Source organism: Scyliorhinus torazame, chromosome 17 (assembly GCF_047496885.1).
Source record: "Scyliorhinus torazame isolate Kashiwa2021f chromosome 17, sScyTor2.1, whole genome shotgun sequence".
In the NCBI taxonomy this organism is placed as follows: domain Eukaryota; kingdom Metazoa; phylum Chordata; class Chondrichthyes; order Carcharhiniformes; family Scyliorhinidae; genus Scyliorhinus; species Scyliorhinus torazame.
The window spans coordinates 30,077,585-30,102,394 of NC_092723.1; the positions used below are offsets into that span (position 1 = coordinate 30,077,585).

At 46.8% G+C, this 24,810-nt stretch overlaps 1 protein-coding gene across 2 annotated transcripts in view; it reads right to left on the reverse strand.

Annotated features, from left to right (window-relative positions):
* The window catches only part of cd34 (CD34 molecule), a 98,003-nt gene that overhangs the window by 12,820 nt on the left and 60,373 nt on the right, over nt 1-24,810 (reverse strand). The gene's annotated exons all lie outside the window — the stretch shown is intronic.

Below are 24,810 nucleotides of genomic sequence, written 5' to 3' on the forward strand. Positions count from 1 at the left end.
AGAAGAGGCCTCTCCCAGGATCTACTGGTCTTGTGCCGTTCCAATTCTGGTGGGACGCGGCCAATAAATCACACTCGTAATCTTTTCCTCTCCCTTACAAGAGAAGTTGATCATTGTCAGGATACAGTTCAATGAATGTTAAGGTCATTAATATAACTGACCAGCCGTATGAACGTAGAAAGTGAATCCAGCCATTAAGTCAAACACGAGGGAAAAGTGAGTCATGAATGTCTTCAAGTGATAGCCACACCTGCATGTTTTTAATGAGGGTGATGACCCTAATAATGTGCTTCACCATATCCATTCCCATGCCTTATCTCAAAAAATGATATTTTATTGCACGACAGAACTCAATAATTAATTAAACAAAAGCTCAATGTTCTATCAGGATTCACAAACTTAGGGAGTATCATAGCAGCAACCAACTGCTTCATCACTAAAAGAAAGCACCATGCCAGCTAAATTATATCTCTGATAAATTTCCATTGTCACAAAACAACTGGGATGGATATTGCTCTCTGCTGCTGATTTCTACATCCTATATACCTGGCACACTTTGGATAAGCAACTTGTATCCAGCTTTGTTATATCAATCTGTATATATCTGGAAAAAAAGGTACATCATTTCTTGTCAATTACCTTCTCTCTTTTCTGATTCAATTGCCTCTTGCTGAGGAACAATACTCACTTCTTGTATCTTACACAAAGAGCCATCATTCATGACAATGGAGGAGGTCTTGTGGCACAGTGGGTAGCAGCGTAACGGCCTCTGAGCCATATGCTCTAAGTTTGAGTCCCGCATGCGGACTTGGACGGCCAAGGAAGGTGCGTTCATAACATGACCAAACAGGTTGATTATCAACCTGTAATTCCTTCCAGCACATGCTAAAGGTAGGTGCCAAGAGCGGGAGAGATTCCTGGTCACCCATGTGGTGGGAAAATTGTTGGAGTCTCTACTATCACTATCCATAACTATAAAATGCATGTAAACGTGTCAGAGTAACTCAGACCCCTTGAGCGACCTGTAATGCAACACCAAGTCAGCAATGAATGTTGGGAGATTATTCTTCGACACAAGTATCAGAACTGAGCCACTGCCCTCACCTCAACGAAACCTACACTGTGATAGGTTGATGTTCCTGGGAGTCATTGAAGGTAAAATTTGGATGTTATCTACTGCCCAATTCTCAACGTGGGGTGTTGCCATTAGAGCCAGAAGGAACAGTGAAACAAAGACCCACTGACTCTGAGCACCCCAGATCCATTCCACACTGGAATGAGCATTAACTGGCTACAGACGGGGCACTTCACTTGAGAGGAAGTCCCATCTTGGAGAGCTGCCAGCCTATCAAATTAACCGGTAGCTCTCCAGTCCTTGCAGGGACAGCACTCCAGTGGGTAGAAGAAGAAATGCAGGTGGACATCAGAGCCTTTGCCCAGGCGCCGGATGTCCAGGTAACTTCAAGGGGCCCCAGGGTAGGGAGGGTAGGGAACGCCTCAGGGACACAAAGAGGGCGAGTGGGGGTTTGGGGGGAGGCCGGGTGGAAGGGATGTCTGCGGGGGGGGGGGGGGGGGGTGATGGTGTCCGACTTCAGGTGGAGACGCCCTGCCTTCTTGCCCAAGATGTAACTGTTCATTTTGGGAGGTGAGAAGGCTACTTAAGGATCCTAATTGAGGGAAGGGCAGGCTTCCCGTCCAAGGCCTCACCCGCCCCAGTGTAAAATCTCACGTACCCCACCATCCCCTCCATCCTAAAAATTCTGGCCTGAGTTTAAAATGGATTCTGGGACGTGTCCATTTGCAAATCAACATTTGTGCATTCTGGAAGCTGAGGGCTGAACTGCTTCATTCGGGAAAACTCCAAGAACTCAGGACTCTGAAAGAGCCAAATCTCCAGGGGGCCAACTCCATTGAAGAAAAAACATTGTGCAGGTAAATGTGATGATTTTGTTGCAACTTGTACAATTTGTAATTTCTGCGTTCAAATCCTTATTTTTAACATTCTATTTCTAGGCCACTGACAAAACAAAGATGGGAGCCAAAATACCTTGCAAAGTAATGTACAAAGTAATTACAAAGCCAAAGTACATTACAGCGCCAACATACAACATTATCCCATGGTCATTATTAACTTTGTAATTCTGCTTTTCTTTTATCCCGCAGGATATTATTGTCCATGAATTTGGCTAGCCACCAGCAAATGATCCGGTTATTGCTGGGAAATACCCGAATTGGCTTGAAGCATTTGCTTGAAGTGCAATTATTTTTGGGGGGCCTGCTATCCAACTCAACATGCCGGCAATTGTTTCTGCTGATGCAACTCCTTTAGACAGCACCGGTACCTCCTGATCTTGCTTCTTTGGCAAGGGTAAGATTCAAAGAATACTATTCAGAGGTGAAACTTCCCCAGCGTCCATTGCAGAATGTAACTGATCAATTGTGATTTCTAGGCTAGTGTCAGATTGGGGATATTGACTAAATGAATCTAAGATACTGGAATGTGGGACCTAGCCTACCTCATGCACTAAACCCACTGGTGATGCAGGAAGCACTTGCTAAATGGGGTTAATGCGGCAGCTACGATAATTCCCAATCGCTTTGTTGTACTCCTCCCCAAACCTGCAAGGTAGAAGCCTTTTTCAAACAATATGTGGAGTCAATGAGGTGGATCAGTAATTTCTTTACCTCCCTCACTACCAACTACGATACCCCTTTTGTCAATAAGCCGTAGGTTTTGAATAATTCCAGCTTTTGTAGCCAGGTGAAAAATAATCAGGAAACATACAGAGAGTGCAGCTGGCAAGAGAAAATTCTTGGCCTTGAGAATTAATGCAAATCTGAAATCTATTTCATTTCTGGACCAAAAATGTTGAAATGTCTATGAGAAAACTACAAGAAATAATAACCAAACGTATCTCAAACTGCTAATGGAAAATAAACTCTTTCAGGGAGAATAACAAGAAGTCCAGCAAACAGAATATGACCTGAATATTTTAACCCACATAAATATTTTTACACAGTGGAAACTCTTGTAATCCAGACTATTTCCTTTGCAGATATACAACAGTATTTGAAGCGTGACAAACTTCTAACTCGTTTGCCAAGAAGTTTTATGTCTGGGTCAGGATTAATTATCTTTTGGATGATTATTGCGGCAGAACAATAGGCAATTCACAATACTGGTACCTCAGCTTATTTAAGTGTTCTCTCAGGCTGAATTAACACTCAAATTTCGTTCCCATAACAAGAATAAATAAAAACGATCTTTTGTCATTGGATTAAAGAGTGCAATTCTTACATTCACATAGAAACATTAAGAACTGCAGAAGTCAGCTCAATCATAGAATTCGTACAGTGCATGAGGAGGCCATTCGACCCATTGAGTCTGAACCGACCCTCTGACAGAGAACCCCACCCAGGCCCAATCCCCCACCACATCCCTCTAACCCCACCTAACCTTTGGACACTAAGGGGCAATTTAGCATTGCCAATCTACCTAACCTTCAAATGCTGTCAGACATTGCTCTTCAAATGTATGCATTAGTTTTATTCCTATTAAAAATATCATTGCCGTTAGAAATGATAAATATTATAATGAAAGCACATAATCACTTTCATCCACAGGCAACATATTCCGATTGGACGGAAGAATTTAGGGGGATAAGGAGCAGTAATTGGAGAGTCGCTAATCAATTTGTTTGATCATTAAAAGATGGCCCTTAAAATACAGACTTAATTTCACTGATAACCATCCAATAATATTTGTAATCCGGCATTATTTGTAATACACAATGCTTGTATAATTTCCACTGGTAGTGCTCATGAGGAGTTGGGAGATATGGAACAAACAATATGTTCTTAGGGCCACTGGTTTGCGGTGAATGCAATAACATTTTACTTCTTTGATGCAATATAAGAAGGTCAATTGTACTTTCAGGCTCAATTTGCATGGTCATGTCTGATTTGCATATAAACTATAAGTCAATTACCATGATTTCTATTTGGTAATTTTTATCTTGTATCTTCTCTTAAAGCTATAAAATGCAGAGGAAGGACATAGAGAAGATCTCCCAAGTTGCAAGTGGGAACTGTGTGCACCGATACAAGAGATAAGGGGAGCCATGTGGATTAGTAGCATCAGAAAGATGGTACAGGGTCTGGACATGGTTCATGGGCGCAGGAGAACTAGAAGAGGGGCTCAGGGCCCATTAAGAAGGGCAGTGTCACTGCTTGGCAGCACTGGGAAGGGGATATGAGGATCAGATTAGGAGTGGGGTGGGGGTGGGGGTCAATGTGTGGGAGCACAGGGGAAATGCTAGGATGTGGACAGAGTAGGACATGTGTCCAACCAGTTGAAAGTAATGGAAAGAGCATATCAGCTCTGACAGAAGTGGGATGATGTGATGGAAATTGGGAACAGGGGCGGAGGCGTCCTTGTTTGTTCTCTAAAGATTTCCAAGGATGCAGGTCCACTGGGGGAGGATGCATTGGGTAGAGTTATCATAGAATCTCTATAGTGCAGAAGGAGGGCATTTGGCCCAGCAAGTCTGCACCAATCCTCTGAAAGAGCACCCCACCAAGGCCAAGTCCCGCCCTATCTCTGTAACCCCACCTAACTTGCACATCTTTGGACACTAAAGGGGAATTTAGCATGGCCAATCTACGTATCTTTTTTAAAATACATTTTGGAGTACCAAATTAATTTTTACCAATTAAAGGGCAATTTAGCATGGCCAATCCACCTCCACTGCACATCTTTGGGTTGTGGGGGTGAAACCCACGCAGACACGGGGAGAATGTGCAAACTCCACACGGACAGTGACCCAGAATGAACTATGGCCATCCGTCTAGGCAGTATGTACATTCCTCACCTTCTCTTTTGAGTGTTTCATATTTCATGCAACTTCCGCTCTGCTGCATGTGGTTAAGGTCATGAAAGCCTCAATTTCCTCAAATAGAGTTTCATCTTCTTGTTCTACGCAGTTGAAGTTGGTATCTATCCATGACAGGGTGTCAGCCATAGTTTGGTATTTACCCAGCACATACTCCGTAGTAGTGTTGTACTGCATGAGCCTCAATTTGAATGTTTGGATTTGGGCTGGAATCTTTGCAATTTCCTCATGTTCAACAAAGGTATCAGTGGTTTGTGATCAGTTTTGGTCGTAAGCTAGAGGCCCAAAATGTAATCAGAAAACCTTCACAAACCCAAGTTGCTGTGAGGGCCTCCTTCTCTACAACAGTGCAGTGATGTTCAATTCTTGGTTAAGGACCTTGATGCATAATAGCCAGGCCTCCTGGCTCTGGAATAGCACTGCTCCAGTCCTGTTGCTGGCTCAGTCTCTACTACAATAAATGGAAGTTCATTATCATAGTGAGCGAGGAATTTTTTCAGTTGCTTCATTATATCCATAAACCTTTCTAGCTCGGTGATATTCCTGGTTGGCAGGGATTCTTTTGTGGCTTTTGTCTTCTATGGGGTTGCAGTGATTCCTGTTGCCTGTAAATAATATGGCCCAGAGTGTTAATCCACCGTCTTGCAGTGTAGTCAATACTTCTCTTACTCTTTTGTCATGTTCTTCCTTTGTTGAGCCATAGATTAAAATAGCGTCCATGTGGCATATGGCACCATCTTTTTGTATACTGGGCATTGCCCTCTGGAAAATTTCAGGTGTGAATATGATGCCAAAAGGCAGGTGAATAAAACGTTAAGTAACATTAAAATGACGTTATTAAGGTGGTTGGAAGTGTTCACTCCTGATCCAGCAGTAACTGCCAAAATCCATTCTTGTATCGGGCTTGGGTAAAGAGTGTACTCTTTGCGAATTTGGCTAGGTTCTCATCTACTGATGCCATTAGATGTCTTTCTCATTCCAATGTTTTATTCAGTTGCGTCAGGTCAATGCGCATTCGGATGAAGCCATTTGGTTTTGGAATAGATACCATACCAGAGCACCACCTGGTATATTTAGTGACTAGCGAAATAACCCCTTGTTGAAGCATTGCCTCTGTCATTCCTTACCCATTTAAATCCCTCGTGGGTGTAAACAGCCAAACGGGTTTTGAATCTGTCTTGAGCATGATGTTCCACACAGTTTTCAATTTTCCTTGGTGATGCACGTTCAATTGCACAAAGACTAAAGTTAGGTACAACTGTGGCTTTATTACAGTCAGATGCGTGGCCTGCTGCAGCTGGCGAAATGGCAGGGCACTGGAGGTCATGCATATTTATACAGTTCTCCCTGGGCGGCGCCAGCCAGCAGGAGCTACCGGCGAACCCTGTAGTGCAGGTCCTACCTTACATCTCCTATTACAGTGGATCACCACATTCACCCTCTGTTAAAAATGAGTCCGGCGGGGGTGACGTGAAACTATATACAATTAGTGCAATTATGTACAGTGGTAGGGAAAGAAAAGTCCATGTTGACGGTCCGGAGTCCGTCAAAGGTTCAGCCGGTCCGGTGCTTTGGTGCTTCGTTGGGAACGGCGTAACGGTGGCGGCGAAGTCGGTGCTGGCGGTGGTGGAGGTGGCACCGATGGCGGTGCTGATGCTGGCCAGTCATCGGGGAACTCCGGGAGCGTGCAGAAGTCCACTTTGTCCTCTTGTGCAGAAAAGGGAAGGGGGGGTGGTCTGGTGGGGTCAATATTGGTGGCGTGGTAATGTGCATTGGTGGGGGGGGGGGAGGGTGTTGGGGTGGAACCTGACGGTGCCAGGTCCCTGAGTGAGACAGTATCTTGGCGGCCGTCAGGGAACTCAACGTAGGCATATTGAGGGTTGGTGTGGAGCAGGTGAACCCTGTCCACCAAGGGGTCCGCCTTGTAGAGTCAGACGTGCTTAGGGAGAAGGACCGGTCCTGGAGAAGCGAGCCAAGTCAGGAGCGACACCCCGGATGTGGACTTTTTATACAATTATAGAATTTACAGTGCAGAAGGAGGCCATTCTGCCACCGGCTCCTGGAAAGAGTACCCCACCCAAGGTCTACACCTCCACCCTATCCCCATAGCCCAGTAACCCCACCCAACACTAAGGGCAATTTTGACACTAAGGGCAATTTAGCATGGCCAATCCACCTAACCTGCACATCTTTGGACTGTGGGAGGAAACCGGAGCACCCGGAGCAAACCCACGCACACACGGGGAGAATGTGCAGACTCCGCACAGACAGTGACCCAAGCCGGGAATCGAACCTGGGACCCTGCAGCTGTGAAGCAGTTGTGCTAACCACAATGCTACCGTGCTGCCTTCCCTGGGCAAGGTAAAAACACGTTCATGGGGTGTATTATTAGTGGCGGTGCACAATAGTGACCGGATGGAGTGTAGAGGGTCAGGGAGGACCTCCTACCAGCGAGAGGCTGTGAGGTTCCTGGACCGTAGGGCCAGCTGGATGGCCCTCCAAACCGTCCCATTCTCCCGTTCTACTTGCCCGTTTCCCCAGGGGTTGTAGCTGGTCGTCCTGCAGGAGGCTATACTCATTCATTTTCATACCCCTGCTGAGCAGGAACTGAAGCAGCTCATCGCTCATGAATGAGGATCCCCTGTCACTGTGGATGTAGGCGGGGAAACCAAACAGGGCGAAGATGGTGCTGAGGGCCTTGATGACGGTGGCAGACGTCATATCGGGGCATGGGATGGCGAAGGGGAATCTGGAGTACTTGTCGACCACACTGAGAATGTACGTGTTACGGTCGGTGGAGGGGAGGTGCCCTTTGAAATCCACGCTGAGGCGTTCAAAGGGGTGGGAAGCCTTCACCAGGCGCGCACGGTCCGTCCGGTAGAAGTGTGGCTTGCAGTCCGCACAGACCTGGCAGTCCCTGGTGACTGTCCTTACTTTCTCGACGGAGTAGGGCAGATTGTGCGCTTTGACCAGATGGTACAATCGAGTGACCCCTGGGTGACAAAGGCTGTCGTGTAGGGCCCGGAGTTGGTCCACTTGTACGCTGGCACATGTACCTCGGGAGAGGGCGTCTGGGGGCTCATTGAGTTTACCGGGGCGTTACAAGATCTCGTAATTATAGGTGGAGAGCTCGATTCTCCACCGCAAGATTTATCATTTTTGATCTTGACCCGCTGTGTGTTATTGAACATGAAGGCAACCGACCATTGGTCCGTAAGGAGAGTGAATCTCTTACCGGCCAGGTAATGCCTCCAATGCCGCACAGCTTCAACGATAGCTTGGGCCTCCTTTTCGACGGATGAGTGTCGAATTTCAGAGGCATGAGGGTGCGGGAAAGAATGCCAGGGGTCTGCCTGCCTGGTTTAGAGTGGCGGCAAGGGCGACGTCTGAAGCGTCGCTTTCTACTTGGAAAGGCAGTGACTCATCCACTGCGCGCATCCCGGCCTTGGCGATGTCTGCTCTGATGCGGGCGAAAGCGTGTTGTGCCTCGGCTGCGAGGGGGAATTGGGTGGACTGGATGAGTGGGCGGGCCTTGTCCGCATAGTTTGGGACCCACTGAGCATAGTAGGAAAAGAACCCCAGGCAGCGTTTGGCAGCCTTGGGGCAGAGGGGGAGGGGAAGTTCCATGAGGGTGCGCATGCGGTCGGGGTCGGACCCGAGAAGTCCGTTTTGGACTATATAGCCGAGAATGGCTAACCGGGTCGTGCTGAACAGACACTTCTCTTTGTTGTAGGTCAGGTTGAGAAGAGTGGCAGTGCGGAGGAATTTATCGAGGTTGGCAGCGTGGTCCTGCTGGTCATGGCCGCAGATGGTGACATTATCTAAGTACGGAAAGGTGGCCCGCAAACCGTACTGGTTGACCATTCGGTCCATCTCTCTTTGGAAGACCGAGACCCCATTTGTAACACCAAAAGTGACCCTAAGGAAGTGGTAGAGCCGACCGTCCGCCTCGAAGGTAGTGTATGGCCGATCTGACTTCAGGATGAGGAGCTGGTGGTAGGCGGATTTCAGGTCAATTGTTGAGAAGACCCAATACTGCGCAATCTGATTGACCATATCAGATATGCGTGGGAGGGGTTACGCGTCGAGCTGCATGTACCGATTGATGGCTGGCTGTAGTCCACGATGATCCTGTGTTTCTCCCCAGTTTTAACCACTACCACTTGGGCTCTCCATAGACTGTTGCTGGCCTCGATGATACCCTCCTTAATCAGCCGCTGGACTTCGGACCTGATGGAGGTCCTGTCCTGGGTGCTGTACCGTCTGCTCCTAGTGACAACAGGTTTGCAATCCGCAGTTAGATTGGCAAAAAGGGAGGGGGGGATCGACCTTGAGGGTCACGAGGCCGCAAACGGTAAGGGGGGGTAAGGGCCCGCCGAATTTGAGGGTGAGGCTCTGGAGGTTGCACTGGAAGCCCAGGCCCAACAGGAGTGCAGCGCAGAGATTAGGAAGGACATGGAGGCGGAAGTTACTAAATTCTACGCCATGTACCATGAGGGTGACTGTACAAAAGCCTCGGATCGGGACGGAGTGAACAAAGCTTTTGGTGCTCCCGGACTCCAGCAAGCACGAGGTCGCGTGGCCGTTGATTTTAACCGTCGTCGATGCGGTGGCCAGGTTGTGCGGGCGAGATTGGTCCAGCGTCATCAGATGCTTCGGGTGGCGAGTGTGTGAGGTTCCGATGTCGGGATGTCCGGGGACCCTGTGGGGAACAAGATGGCGACGCCCATGGTGCTCACATTGCGGGGTCGGGACAAGATGGCGGCGCCCATGGTGCGCACATTGTGGGGTCGGGACAAGATGGCGGCGCCCATGGGGTGCACGTGGCCGAAGGGGGACAAGATGGCGGCGGCCATTGATCGCCCATGGACCCGGGAGGAGAAGATGGCGGCTCCCATTGTGCGTCTGGCGTGGGGGAGGGTGCGATAGCGGGTGCGATCACAGCGACTGCGCGGGCCTGGCACACAGCCACGAAGTGGCTCTTTTTACTGCAGGCTTTACAAACTGCAGTGCGGGTCGGGCAGTGTTGGCGGGAATGCTTCTGCTGACCGCAGAAGTAGCAGCGGGGACCCCCAGGGTGCATGGATCGGCGTGCGGCGCAGGCATATTGTGAAGGCTGGGCCCCGGCTGAGGAGGTCGTCGGCGGGGTCCAGGAGGGGTAGGAAGGGGTAGAAGGGTGGGCAGCGCGGCGGCAGAGGTATGATTGTACGTTACGGGATGCGAGCATCATGGAGAGCGCCAAGGTTTTCATCTCCGCCAGTTCGAGCGTGGCCCCTTCCAGCAATCGTTCCCGGATGCGGTCCGACGCAGTCCCCGTCACGAAGGCATCGCGCATGAGGAGATTTGCGTGTTCGGCGGCCGTGACGCCCTGACAGTCACAGTCCCGGATGAGTGGAATTAGGGCCCGCCAGAAGTCTTCGATGGACTCACCAGTTAGTTGCGAGCAGGTGGCAAGTACATGCCTGGCGAAGAGCGTGTTCGCCTTCTACGCGTAGTGTTCTTTGAGGAGTTCCATTGCTTTTGTGTAAGTCGTGGCGTCTTGGATCAACGGGAACACGCTGGAGCTCAGTCTGGAATGCAGGACGTTTATCTTCTGAGCCTCCGTTGGAGGGTGGTCCGCCCCGTTGATGTTAGCCTCGAAACATGCTAGCTAGTGAGTAAAGTCTTTCCTGGCGTCTGGCGAGTGAGGATCCAGCTGCAGGCGATTGGGCTTAATTCGGATATCCATTCTGTGGAAAATCTGACTGTAATAAATTGATGCACGATCAATTGCACAAAGACTAAAGTTGGGTACAACTGTGGCTTTATTACAGTCAGATGCGTGGCCTCCTGCTGCAGCTGGCAAAATGGCAGGGCACTGGAGGTCATGCATATTTATACAGTTCTCCCTGGGCGGAGCCAGCCAGCAGGAGCTACTGGTGAACCTGTAGTGCAGGTCCTACCTTACATCCCCTATTACAGTAGATCACCACACTTGGCCTCTGAAGAGTTTCAGAAATTCTCTTCTGCATTCATTGTCTTGTTCTTGTTTGTTGACTTCACCAACTTGAAGGGTTTCGTTCACACCTATGCAGGCTATCCTCCTCACCAAAGAGCATTCCTCACTCTGAAAGAGGGATGGTGTCTCAGAGATTTTCTTATCTTTATACTTTAGTGTTGCATCAAGCTGACCTTTAACATTTAGCTTGATTCCTTCTGGACCTTGAAATTGGATGAGGAAGGTTGCAGTGATTTTTTGCAGCCACTTGAACTCTAACAGCTAAAACTGCGACACCAGCTCCTTTATCCAATTTAAATTCTGTACGATGTTGATGTTAGCACTCCAGTATTGTCTTGTTTGCTCTTTCATTTCCCCTAGGAAGGTTATTATCTCATTGTCTGGTTCCTATATTTCTTACATAGGGGTTCCTATAAATTATTTATCTTTCTTCTTTGCAAACACAGGCTTTTTTGAACAGGCTGTACTAAAATGACCACCCTTTACCACACCCATAGCACTGGACTATATGGGCAGGATATTCTTCGAGTCTGTGGACTGTCTTCCCACTACCACTTGGATATGCAAAATGGCAGTTGGCACTTCCCTGATTACTGCTGCAAAGTATTTCTAGTTTTGAACCCCACAAACTCAAAATTTCGTGTTGGAAAATTGAGACACAAGGCAAGACATGCAAACAGGAAGGAGCAGGATGTTGAAAAATATTATGACAGAAAAATGCAATGAGAATTAAATATGGCAAATACAGGAAAGTGCACCTTATAAAGAAAACTTTTAATAAATTATACACATTGATAGTCTATTTTTGAAATGTTATATATCTTAATATTCCAGAAACATGATAGAATTCACCTTGCAGTTTCAGAAGGAGAAGCTGGAATCAGATGAAAATGTTTTACAATTGAATAATGGTAATTATAAAAACATGAGGGAGAAGCTGGTCAGAGTCGATTTGAAGGGGAGCCCAGCAGGGAAGGCAGTGGAACAGCGATGGCAGAAGTTTTGGGGGGTTATTCGGGAGGCACAACAGAAAATCATCCTATGGAGGACGAAACATGCTAAATGGCTGACGAGGGAAGTTAAGGACAGCATAAAAGCAAAAGCAAAAGCTGACAATAGTGGCGAGGATCAGTGGGAAACCAAGGGATTGGGATGCCTTTAAAAGCAAGCAGAGGACAATTAAAAAAGCAATAAGGGGGAGAAGATGAAATATAAGTGTAAAACAGCTAGTAATGTAAAAGAAGGTTGCAAGAGTTTTTTCAATATATAAAAGATAAGAGAGAGGCAAGAATGGACATTGGACCGCTGGAAAATGAGGATGGAGAAGTAGTAATAGGAAATAAAAATGACAGATGAACTGAATAGGTACTTTGCATCAGTCTTCACAGTGGAAGACACCAGTGGCGTACCAGAACTTCAAAAGAATCAGGGGACAGAGGTGAGTGGAGTGACCATCACTAAGGAGAAGGTGCTGGGGAAGCTGAAAGGTCTGAAGGTAGATTCATCACCCGGTCCAAATGGACTAAACCCCATTATTCTGAAGGAGATAGCAGAGGAGATTGTGGAGGCATTGGTGGTGATCTTTCAGGAATCACTGGAGACAGGGAGAGTCTCAGAGGATGAAAAATGGCTAATGTAACACTGCTGTTTAAGAAGTGAGTGAGGCAGAAGGCAGGAAATTATAGGCTGGTTAGCCTGACTTCAGTTGTTGGTAAGATTTTAGAGTCTATTATTAAGGATAAGATTGTGGAGTACTGAGAAATGCATGATAAAATAGGGCTGAGTCAGTACGGCATTGTCAAGGGGAGGTCATACCTGCCAAATCTGTTAGAATTTTTTGAGGCGGTAACAAGGAAGTTAGACAAAGGAGAGCCAGTGGCCATTATCTATTTGGATTTCCAGAAGGCCTTTGACAAGGTGCCGTAGAGGAGGCTGCTAAATAAGATAAGAGCTCTGGTCTCAGGGGCAAGGTACTGACATGGATAGAGGATTGTCTGACTGGCAGAAGGCAGAGAGTGGGGATGAAGACATCCTTTTCAGGATGGCATCCAGTGACTCGTGGTGTTCCGCAGGGGTCAGTGTTGGGGCCACAGCTATTCACGATATGTATTAATGATCTGGAAGAAGGAACTGAGGGCATTGTTGCTAAGTTTGCAGATGATACAAAGAAATGTAGAGGGACAGATTGTGTTGAGAAAGCAGAGATGCTGCAGAAGGACCTGGATAGGCTAGGAGAGAGGGCAAAGAAGTGGCAGTGGAATACAATGTAGGAAAGTGTGCAGTTGTGCACTTTGGTAGGAAGAATAGAGGCATAGACTATTTTCTAAATATGAAAAGGCTTCAGAAATCAGAAGCACAAAGGAATTTAAAAGTCCCTTAGAGTTCAGGATTCTCGTAAGTTTAATATGCAGGTTAGTTGGCAGTTAGGAAGGCAAATGCAATGTTAGCATTAATGTCGAGAGGGCTAGAATACAAGAGCAAGGATATACTGTTGAGGCTGTATAAGGCTTTGGTGAGATCCCATTTGGAATATTGTGAGCAGTTTTGGGCCCCATATCTAAGGATGAATGTGTTGGCCTTGGAAAGAGTCTAGAGGAGGTTCACAAGAATGATCCCTGGAATGGAGGACTTGTCACATGAGAATTCTGGGTCTGTACTCGAATAAATTTAGAAGGATGAGGGGGATCTTATTGAAACTTTAAGACAGAGATAGATAGGTTCTTGAGTAATAAGGGGTTCAGGCGTTATGGGGAGAAGGCAGGAGAACGGGAATCAGAAACATAGCAGCAATGATTGAATGGCAGAGCAGACTATATGGGTTGAATGGCCTAATTCTGCTCCTGTGTCTTATGGCCTGTGGTCTTATGATGCAGGAAAAATTGATATTTTCAGGATTGTGCACATTACGTTGATTGAGGATTTCTGCTTGATAACAACACATGATTAGTAATTTCATCATGAATAATAATAAATAATGAGTAGTAATTGAACCAGTGTTACCAGGCAATTTTGGGCCGTTAGATACATTAAAATCATGTCTGCAGTCGACATATTGTCGCAGTGCTTGTTGTGCAGTCACTCTGCTGCAGTACCATCAGGCTGCTAAACATTGTGCTCCATTTTAAATTGGCAGCACACCATCTGGGGCACACATTCCCTCCGCCAAGTTTATAACGAGAAACCTTTTAGCCCATTAAGTCAAAGGGAAAAGGAATCAGTATATTTGCACAGAATACCACAATTCTGGATGAGGTACAATTCCATTGCAACATTCTGGACCATCTCTACAACTCACTCATGAATTAAAAAGCAATAAAAAGGGTATTATAAATTATATGCCTCATTCTTCTTTCTCTCTGGTTGTATCTCATTTTAATCTCCACAGAGCAACATTATATACTACGTTCTCAGGGCAGACCTCAAGCATGAATCCCTGTTTGCGTTCTGTTTCTGACGCTGCTTGTAACCTGTTCAGATCAATTCTGCAGTTAATATGCACCTATGTTATACAGCAGTCCACTCAAGGGATGTAAGAAAGGGTCTTACACCCCAGCCTGCGAAAGATCTCCATCAATACCTGAAGCTGAAACCTACAGAAATATAAAACTGACACTGCCCCCCACCACCCTCCGCGTTCCCTGTAGGGGATTCTATTCCTTTATCCCAATCACTCAGCCTACATCTTGATGTTGATCATTTCCTGTGGATATTGTTAATATTGCAGAACCAGTTTGACCAGGAAAGAACGATGCTGTGTGGAAACAGAGCTGTTTCTCAGTGCTGGCGGAAGTAGCCACACCAACTGAATTATCTAATGGTGCTGCGGCTGAAGTTGTTAGTGTCTCTGGGCTCCGTCCTATTCACACAGCACAGAAGATTGGGACAAGCAGAGGAAATGTTTACAGTCTTTTGGATGAACCGATGACTCCTAGAATTGCGCCGTGAAGAGTATTCGTTTTGCTTCAAAATGTGTTTAAAGAACAAATCGTCAACACCAGGAAACACTTTTTGTCTGTTGAGAAATGATGTTAATAGTTTACTTCTTGCATAGATCTATTGTTGCTTTGTGGGAAGTGAGGGAATGTAGGGAGAAGCATGTTTCCTGTTTTTCAAGCACACATATTGAAAACTGAAGATCATAGCAGAATGTCCGATCCAAACATGGGTTTAGCAAGAATAAGAATTTTATCCTTTAGGATGCAAGCTTTTAGAAATATGGATTTGTTCAGAAGATAGGCACTTGTTGCTTTCACACATTTTCTCACTTCTTGTTCTGTTCTATTACTGTGCTTATCTTAATACAAATGGTTCCTCACATCACAAATGCAAAATAAAAACCAAAGTGTGTTCATCACTATCAAGTTTACATTAATCTACTGCAGGTTTTACCATTCTGACTATGATTGTAGTTTTACTGAAACAAGAGACACATTGTCGAATTTTTCATCTAGCACTCATCAAGACAAATGCAAGAATGCCAAATTTCAAAGGGAGCAACAATTTATACTGCTCGAGAAAAGGGTGCTGATCAGTTGGCAAGTCAACTCTGATTAGGCAAGGTGTTGCCATGGAGAATGCAGCAGGGAACTGTCGTCTTCCATGCTTTAGTTTATTTCAAAGAAGGTGTAATGCCTAGACATGTTTCTTTTGCCTGCAGAGGATGGGTCCCTGCATATATATAGGTTCTAGCAAGTGTGTGTTGCATTGTGATTGCGATTGATCATCTTAACTTGGTTGTTAGTGTAATTCTCAGCACATGTTTTGTTCAGCAGTTGCTGTCCATCTAACAACATCTAATATTAGACATGATGTTCTGAGTTTTGCAAGCATGAGCTGGTTCAGTATAGTCAGTACTCTGCCTATTATGAACGGCTGAAATGATGTCCTGTTTATATGAACTGCCAGTCATTGGGATGCATGGCCTAACAACTTGGCATTGTACCAGCACTGAAATTCATAAACCACATCCCTTGAGATTGCAGCATGTTCCTTGCACCATTCCCAATAAGCAGAGTGCTGACTATAGTCAACCAACCCATGCTTGCAAAACTCAGACATGGTGTGCGGAATTTTCTATTCCCATCAGCAGCGGGTATCATGGCCGGCAGTGGAACTTAATTTGGCATAAGGTCAAAAATCTGTTTCTCGACGGCGGGATGAATTGTCAGAATTTTGTTCTCGGGAAACAAACAAATAATGTCAGGAAGTCCTTTTGCATGCATTAGCATCTCACGCATGCTCAAAAGGCCACCTCGCCGGAATTAAGCTCATCCTCCAAATGATGTTCCCCGCCAACAAGAATTTAAAATGTTCAGTTTTCCGACAGTATATAAATGGCATGCATTTGGTGAGCTTCATTTCTCCCACAGAGGTCAATAGACGCTGCTTTCTCCTTGTGGGGGACCATTTGCAACCTCACCAATATTGGTCGGAATAGCTCTGCCAAGGCTGGACATGGGAGGCTGGGCCCACAGGGAGAGGAATGGGTGGAACTAAGGCTGGACAGTGGGGGGCACCAGCAGGAAAGGGTAGAGTGGAGACAGGCCTGAGAGAGGGAGGGCCAGCGAGGGATGTTAGAGAGGAGACAGGCCAAGGAGAGCGCGGGTCAGCAGGGAAGGATAGAGTGGAGGACGAGCCGGGAGAGGGAGGGCCAGTGGGGAAGGGTGGGGTGGAGGGTGGACCAGGAGAGGTAGGGGCAACATTGAAGAGTAGGAACTGTCCTGGGAAGGAGGAAAGACTGTGCGGCGCATGTTTAGAAGTGTAAGTATATCCTTTGTGGGGGGATGTTGAAGGACTCTCTGGGCAGTGAGTGTCGTAGAGAGATGTGTCTGAAGGGTGAGGTCGTTGAATTCCTGAATTTGGTCCTAAATGTGGAGGAGAGTGCTGAGACTCAGAGATTACAGTCACAGTCAGAGGATGGAGTTCGATCTGCGAGGTTGGACGTGGAAGGTGGATGGAGTGAGGGCAGAAGGGAGGGGTTTGGATGATGTCATGAGGGAGTCTTAGAAAGTCAGGGTACAGCTGGCCTCAAGAACAGGAGGGGCAGGTCAGGAGGAGCATGGGCATGTCGACAGTGAATGGAATGGAGGGAGAGCAGGAATGCCCACAAAAATTATAATTGGGTCCAGGAAAATGGGAGAGGCTGAATGGGTACAGGAGGGCGAGGAATTAGGAGGCCGTGATTGTGGCGGAGAATGGGGGAACTTGTTGGGTAACAGAAGAAGGGTAAATAGTGTTGAAAGTGCTGCCAAGACATAATCTTCAATATCTCAAAGGTTGTTGCGCAGTTACTTGAGGGAGAGATGGTGGTGTCATGATAACGTCATTGGACTAATAATCCAGAGGTACTGGCTAAAGCTCTGGGAACAGAGGTTCAAATCCCACCAAAGCAGTTTGTGGAATTTAAATTCAATTGGTAAATATGTAATTAAAAGCTACTCTCTGCAACAGTGACCATGAAACCATTGTCAAATATCATAAAAACCCTTGCTGGTTCACTAATGTCGTTTAGGGAAGGAAATCTGCCATCCTTACCTGGTCTGACCTACATGTGACTCCAGATCCAAAGCAATGTGTGTGGCTATTAACTGCCCTCCGAAATGGCCCAGCAAGCCACTCTGTTCAATAGCAATTAGGCATGGGCATCAAATGCTAGCTTTATTGGCAATGCCCACATCCCATGAAATAATAAAGGAAAGAACACAAAAATCTTGCATTCATTCTCAGCAAGGATGGGAGGAATTAAAGACATATCTTTCGGGCTGAGTGAAGGGGGCACCCTATTAGCTGTTAGTCAACTCCATGGAGAAGAGGATCAGCTGAATACGGCTCTCACTGTTCCAATGCCAATAAAGTAGCATTGCTCCATTACTAATGGGCTGCATTCCAGACAGAAGGTGTGTAGCTGTCATTAATTCTGTGTGACCAGCCATCTGCTGTTGTCAGAGGCAGGGTTGATGGGTGGGGGGGAGGTGGATACCTCCAAGGGACATGGATGGCAGCCAACTCTGGATTCCAAACCTCCATCCTCCCTGGTAAATGGTCATGGTGCCTCCTCCATGCGTGTGCAGGATGGAACTGCCTGACTCCTTGAGGAGAAGGGGCACCTGGAGGGAGGATAGGGTGCATTGTCTCTTGCCGAGCCACTGCGGCACTGCATCAATGCCTCGAGCGGTGGAGTGCAGATCCGACTGCTTTTCTAGCAGCCACTGCATGTAGTACTGGGCCTGGGTCTCCAAGTTGGCTGCCAGCCATTCCACAGAGACCGCCAAGCGCTCACATACTGAAGCCACGACAGCAGACAAAACGTGGATGGACTTCTCCAGCCTTTGGTCCAATGTGCTTATGGCCGCTTGCAATTCTACATGAAGATTCCCTGCCTGTCTCTGCATCTCCTACAGTTTTCCTGGAGCCTAGTCCAGAGACTCATCATTTGTTTGGGGCTCAGTAGGGGTCTGATCTACACCAGTCTTTCGAGTGTCAAAGACTTCAGCTGGCACTGCCTCCGCCAACTGTGGACCTATGTCAGTGATGTGCCCACCAGATTGTGATCCCGAGCCTACTCCAGAACTTGGACCTGCCAAGGTGAGTGCCTCTGCGCTGGTGGAGAGCAGGTGAATGGCATCACAGTGTACCCTCTAAGGATCCTGAGGCATTCTCCTCAGAGGTGGATTTGGGGTTGGGGCATATCCAGGTGTCAATCCTCCCATTTCTTGCTGGTACCAGAATGGAGAAAAGAAAGATTTAGTGATTGACTAAGCAGGCTTGTAAATTAAAGACATCCCGCAGTCAGTGCAGACAGCTGACAACTGCAGATTGGATGCATCCTCACTGGCTTCCAGAGGAAGTTCTATTTTGCCTTCAGCGCAGACATGATCCTGCTCCCCATGAAGTGTGAGCATAGAACATACAACATAGAAAATACAGCACAGAACAGGCCCTTCGGCCCACGATGTTGTGCCGAACCTTTGTCCTAGATTAATCATAGATTATCATTGAATTTACAGTGCAGAAGGAGGTCATTCGGCCCTTTGAGTCTGCACCGGCTCTTGGAAAGAGCACCCTACCCAAACTCAACACCTCCACCCAACACCAAGGGCAATTTTGGACACTAAGGGCAATTTATCATGGCCAATCCACCTAACCTGCATATCTTTGGACTGTGGGAGGAAACCGGAGCACCCGGAGGAAACCCACGCAGACACGGGGAGGACATGCAGACTCCGCACAGACAGTGACCCAAGCCGGAATCAAACCTGGGACCCTGGAGCTGTGAAGCAATTGTGCTATCCACAATGTTACCGTGCTGCCCTTAAGAACAAATAAATCTACACTATATAATTTTATCGTAATCCATGTACCTATCCAATAGCTGCTTGAAGGTCCCTAATGTTTCCGACTCAACTACTTCCACAGGCAGTCCATTCCATGCCCCCACTACTCTCTGGGTAAAGAACCTACCTCTGATATCCCTCTTATATCTTCCACCTTTCACCTTAAATTTATGTCCCCTTGTAATGGTTTGTTCCACCCGGGGAAAAAGTCTCTGACTGTCTACTCTATCTATTCCCTTGATCATCTTATAAACCTCTATCAAGTCGCCCCTCATCTTTCTCCGCTCTAATGAGAAAAGGCCTAGCACCCTCAACCTTTCCTCGTAAGACCTACTCTCCATTCCAGGCAACATCCTGGTAAATCTTCTTTGCACCTTTTCCAAAGCTTCCACATCCTTCGTAAAATGAGGCGACCAGAACTGTACACCGTACTCCAAATGTGGCCTTACCAAAGTTTTGTACAGCTGCATCATCACCTCACGGCTCTTAAATTCAATCCCTCTGTTAATGAACGCGAGCACACCATAGGCCTTCTTCACAGCTCTATCCACTTGAGTGACAACTTTCAAAGATGTATGAACATAGACCCCAAGATCTCTCTGCTCCTCCACATTGCCAAGAACCCTACCGTTAACCCTGTATTCCGCATTCATATTTGTCCTTCCAAAATGGACAACCTCACACTTTTCAGGGTTAAACTCCATCTGCCACTTCTCAGCCCAGCTCTGCATCCTATCTATGTCTCTTTGCAGCCGACAACAGCCCTCCTTACTATCCAAAACTCCACCAATCTTCGTATCGTCTTTACTGACCCACCCTTCAACTCCCTCATCCAAGTCATTAATGAAAATCACAAACAGCAGAGGACCCAGAACTGATCCCTGCGGTACGCCACTGGTAACTGGGATCCAGGCTGAATATTTGCCATCCACCACCACTTTCTGACTTCTATCGGTTAGCCAGTTCATTATCCAACTGGCCAAATTTCCCACTATCCCATGCCTCTTTACTTTCTGCAGAAGCCTACCATGGGGAACCTTATCAAATGCCTTACTAAAATCCATGTACACTACATCCACTGCTTTACCTTCATCCACATGATTGGTCACCTACTCAAAGAATTCAATAAGACTTGTAAGGCAAGACCTCCCCCTCACAAATCCGTGCTGGCTATCCCTAATCAAGCAGTGTCTTTCCAGATGCTCAGAAATCCTATCCTTCAGTACCCTTTCCATGACTTTGCCTACCACCGAAGTAAGACTAACTGGCCTGTAATTCCCAGGGTTATCCCTAGTCCCTTTTTTGAACAGGGGCACGACATTCGCCACTCTCCAATCCCCTGGTACCACCCCTGTTGACAGTGAGGACGAAAAGATCATTGCCAACGGCTCTGCAATTTCATCTCTTGCTTCCCATAGAATCCTTGGATATATCCCGTCAGGCCCAGGGGACTTGTCTATCCTCACGTTTTTCAAAATGACCAACACATCTTCCTTCCTAACAAGTATTTCCTCGAGCTTACCAATCTGTTTCACACTGTCCTCTCGAACAATATCGCCCCTCTCATTTGTAAATACAGAAGAAAAGTACTCGTTCAAGACCTCTCCTATCTCTTCAGACTCAATACACGATCTCCCGCTACTGTCCTTGATCGGACCTACCCTCACTCTAGTCATTCTCATATTTCTCACATATGTGTAAAAGGCCTTGGGGTTTTCCTTGATCCTACCCGCCAAAGATTGTTCATGCCTCTCTTAGCTCTCCTAATCCCTTTCTTCAGTTCCCTCCTGGCTATCTTGTATCCCTCCAATGCCCTGTCTGAACCTTGTTTCCTCAGCCTTACATAAGTCTCCTTTTTCCTCTTAACAAGACATTCAACCTCTCTTGTCAACCATGGTTCCCTCACTCGATCATCTCTTCCCTGCCTGACGGGGACATACATATCAAGAACACGTAGTACCTGTTCCTTGAACAAGTTCCACATTTCACGTGTGTCCTTCTCTAACAGCCTATATTCTCCACTTATGCACTTCAATTCTTGTCTGACAACATCGTATTTACCCTTCCCCCAATTGTAAATCTTGCCCTGTTGCACGCACCTATCCCTCTCCATTACTGAAGTGAAAGTCACAGAATTGTGGTCACTATCTCCAAAATGCTCCCTCACTAACAAATCTATCACTTGCCCTGGTTCATTACCAAGTACTAAATCCAATATTGCCCCTCCTCTGGTCGGACAATCTACATACTGTGTTAGAAAAGCTTCCTGGACACACTGCACAAACACCACCCCATCCAAACTATTTGATCTAAAGAGTTTCCATTCAATATTTGGGAAGTTAAAGTCACCATGACTACTACCCTGTGACTTCTGCACCTTTCCAAAATCTGTTTCCCAATCTGTTCCTCCACATCTCTGCTACTATTGGGGGGCCTATAGAAAACTCCTAACAAGTTGACTGCTCCTTTCCTATTTCTGACTTCAACCCATACTACCTCATTAGGGTGGTACTCCTCAAACTGCCTTTCTGCAGCTGTTATACTATCTCTAATTAATAATGCCACCTCCCCCCCCACCTCTTTTACCACCCTCCCTAATCTTATTGAAACATCTATAACCAGGGACCTCCAACAACCATTTCTGCCCCTCTTCTATCCAAGTTTCCATGATGGCCACCACATCGAAGTCCCAAGTACCGATCCATGCCTTAAGTTCGCCCACCTTATTCCTGATGCTTCTTGCGTTGAAGTATACACACTTCAACCCATCTCCGTGCCTGCAAGTACTCTCCTTTGTCAGTGTTCCCTTCCCCACTGCCTCATTACACGCTTTGGCGTCCTGAATATCGGCTACCTTAGTTGCTGGACTACAAATCCAGTTTCCATTCCCCTGCCAAATTAGTTTAAACCCTCCCGAAGAGTACTAGAAAACCTCTCTCCCAAGATATTGGTGCCCCTCTGGTTCAGATGCAACCCGTCCTGCTTGTACAGGTCCCACCTTCCCCAGAATGCGCTCCAATTATCCAAATACGTGAAGCCCTCCCTCCTACACCATTCCTGCAGCCACCTGTTCAACTGCACTCTTTCCCTATTCCTCGCCTCGTTATCACGTGGCACCGGCAACAAACCAGAGATGACGACTGTGTCTGTCCTGGCTTTTAACTTCCAGCCTAACTCCCTAAACTTGTTTATTACCTCCACACCCCTTTTCCTACCTATGTCGTTGGTACCAATGTGCACCACGACTTCTGGCTGCTCCCCCTCCCCCTTAAAGATCCTGAAGACACGATCCGAGACATCCCTGGCCCTGGCACCCGGGAGGCAACATACCTTCTGGGAGTCTCGCTCGCGACCACAGAATCTCCTATCTATTCCCCTAACCATTGAATCTCCTACAACTATTGCTTTTCTATTCTCCCCCCTTCCCTTCTGAGCCCCAGAGCCAGACTCAGTACCAGAGACCTGGCCGCTAGGGCCTTCCCCCGGTAGGTCATCCCCCCCAACAGCATCCAAAGCGGTATACTTGTTTTGAAGGGGAACGGCCACGATGGATCCCTGCACTGTCTGCCTGTTTGTTTTTTTCCCCCTGACTGTAACCCAGCTATTCTTGTCCTGTACCTTGGGTGTGGTTACCTCCCTGTAACTCTTCTCAATCACCCCATCTGCCTCCCGGATGTTCTGAAGTTCATCCATCTTCAGCTCCAGTTCCCTAACACGGTCTTTGAGGAGCTGAAGTTGGGTGCACTTCCCGCAGGTATAGTCAGCGGGGACACCGGTGGTATCCCTCACCACCCACATCCTACAGGAGGAGCCTAGCCTCCATCCCCTCTTACCTGACAGAATATAGCTGCCCTGTGGACTAACTAGATCTCCGCCCTCCGACTCTGCTCCCAGTCAGCTACACTTTCTGTAAATTCCTGGCTCTCTTCTCACTCTTTGCGGAAATGTCGGAAACAAAATGAAAGGAGCACCTTACTCCCTCCTCACCTAACTCCCTCGGTCACCAAACTCTTACGATAGCACTCAAAATGCACCAAATTCAGCACTCCCTCGGTCACCAAACTCTTACTATAGCACTCAAAATGCACCAAATTCAGCACTCCCTCGGTCACCAAACTCTTACTATAGCACTCAAAATGCACCAAATTCAGCACTCAGTGCAAACAAAGTCTGCACTGTAGGGGATCACTTTTATACTGTGAATCTAGCCTCTGAAAACTGACCTAATCCAATTAACTAATTAACAAGCTCCAGCTGCAAGTGCCTACAAGTAGAAGCTTGTTTAAAGCTGATTGAAAATTCACCTTCTTCTAAACTAAACAGCAACTTTTAAGTTAATTAACTAAATAAAAGAAAGACTAAACTTTAGATAAAAATGAAGCCTTATACTCCCTCGGTCACCAAACTCTTACTATAGCATTCAAAAAGCACCAAATTCAGCACTCAGTGCAAACAAAGTCTGCACTGTAGGGGATCACTTTTATACTGTGAATCTAGCCTCTGAAAACTAACCTAATCCAATTAACTAATTAACAAGCTCCAGCTGCAAGTGCCTACAAGTAGAAGCTTGTTTAAAGCTGATTGAAAATTCACCTTCTTCTAAACCAAACAGCAACTTTTAAGTTAATTAACTAAATAAAAGAAAGACTAAACTTTAGATAAAAATGAAGCCTTATACTCCCTCGGTCACCAAGCTCTTACTATAGCACTCAAAATGCACCAAATTCAGCACTCAGTGCAAACCATGCATGTGAAGAATTGGATGTTTGCCATTACCGCTTATTGTAGGTGCTTGTAGGCTTATTGTATTGCAGAAAGATACAAAGGTTGTTTGTGATCCCAATAGTTGGATGGACAGTTTAGGAACATGCATGCCTATGATCTCTGCTAAGCCCAGCCCAGTAAGTGAGCAATGGGTTGTTTGTCCTGCAAATGATCTGCGATTGAGAATATAAAGTGGATGACACTCATTCAGTGCTGATGTCCCAATTGCTGGCTGTGTGTGACATCACTGTGCCTTCTAACCCTTCAACTGCCAGATGCCCTTATGAGAATGGCACTTTGCAGGGAGTAAACAGTGCCCTTCGTCTGGTGGAGCACAGCAGATCATTCATCCATTTCCTGCATTGCTGGCCAGTTCTTTTTTGGGCCCCATGGGTGCTATCCACCCCACCACCTCCTGGTTCTGGTGCCTGGTTATTCGACCCCTTGAGTTAACAGAAGGGACGGTGACTTACTTTTCGCTCCTGCCATAAGAGTCCCCATTCACTGTACAGATAAATATGCAATGTGCTGAACATCGCAAGATTACATGGATTCAGCAATCCCCCCCCACCCCACCCACCCCCCTGCCCCAGTGGGCATCATTCCCACTTCCACATCTACCACCAAGCCTAGACCTCAGAATGGAAGATTCTGTCCAATGGCTGACATTAGATGTGATTGGACGGCACTTACTGAACTATTGCAAGTGTGTTCAGAATTATGCCAACAATCACTTTAAGATCATCAGATGGGCTCACAAAGTGGCTCACTTACGTTTGCTGGAATGTACATATATTCATCTGTCCTCTGCAGGCAGAAGAAC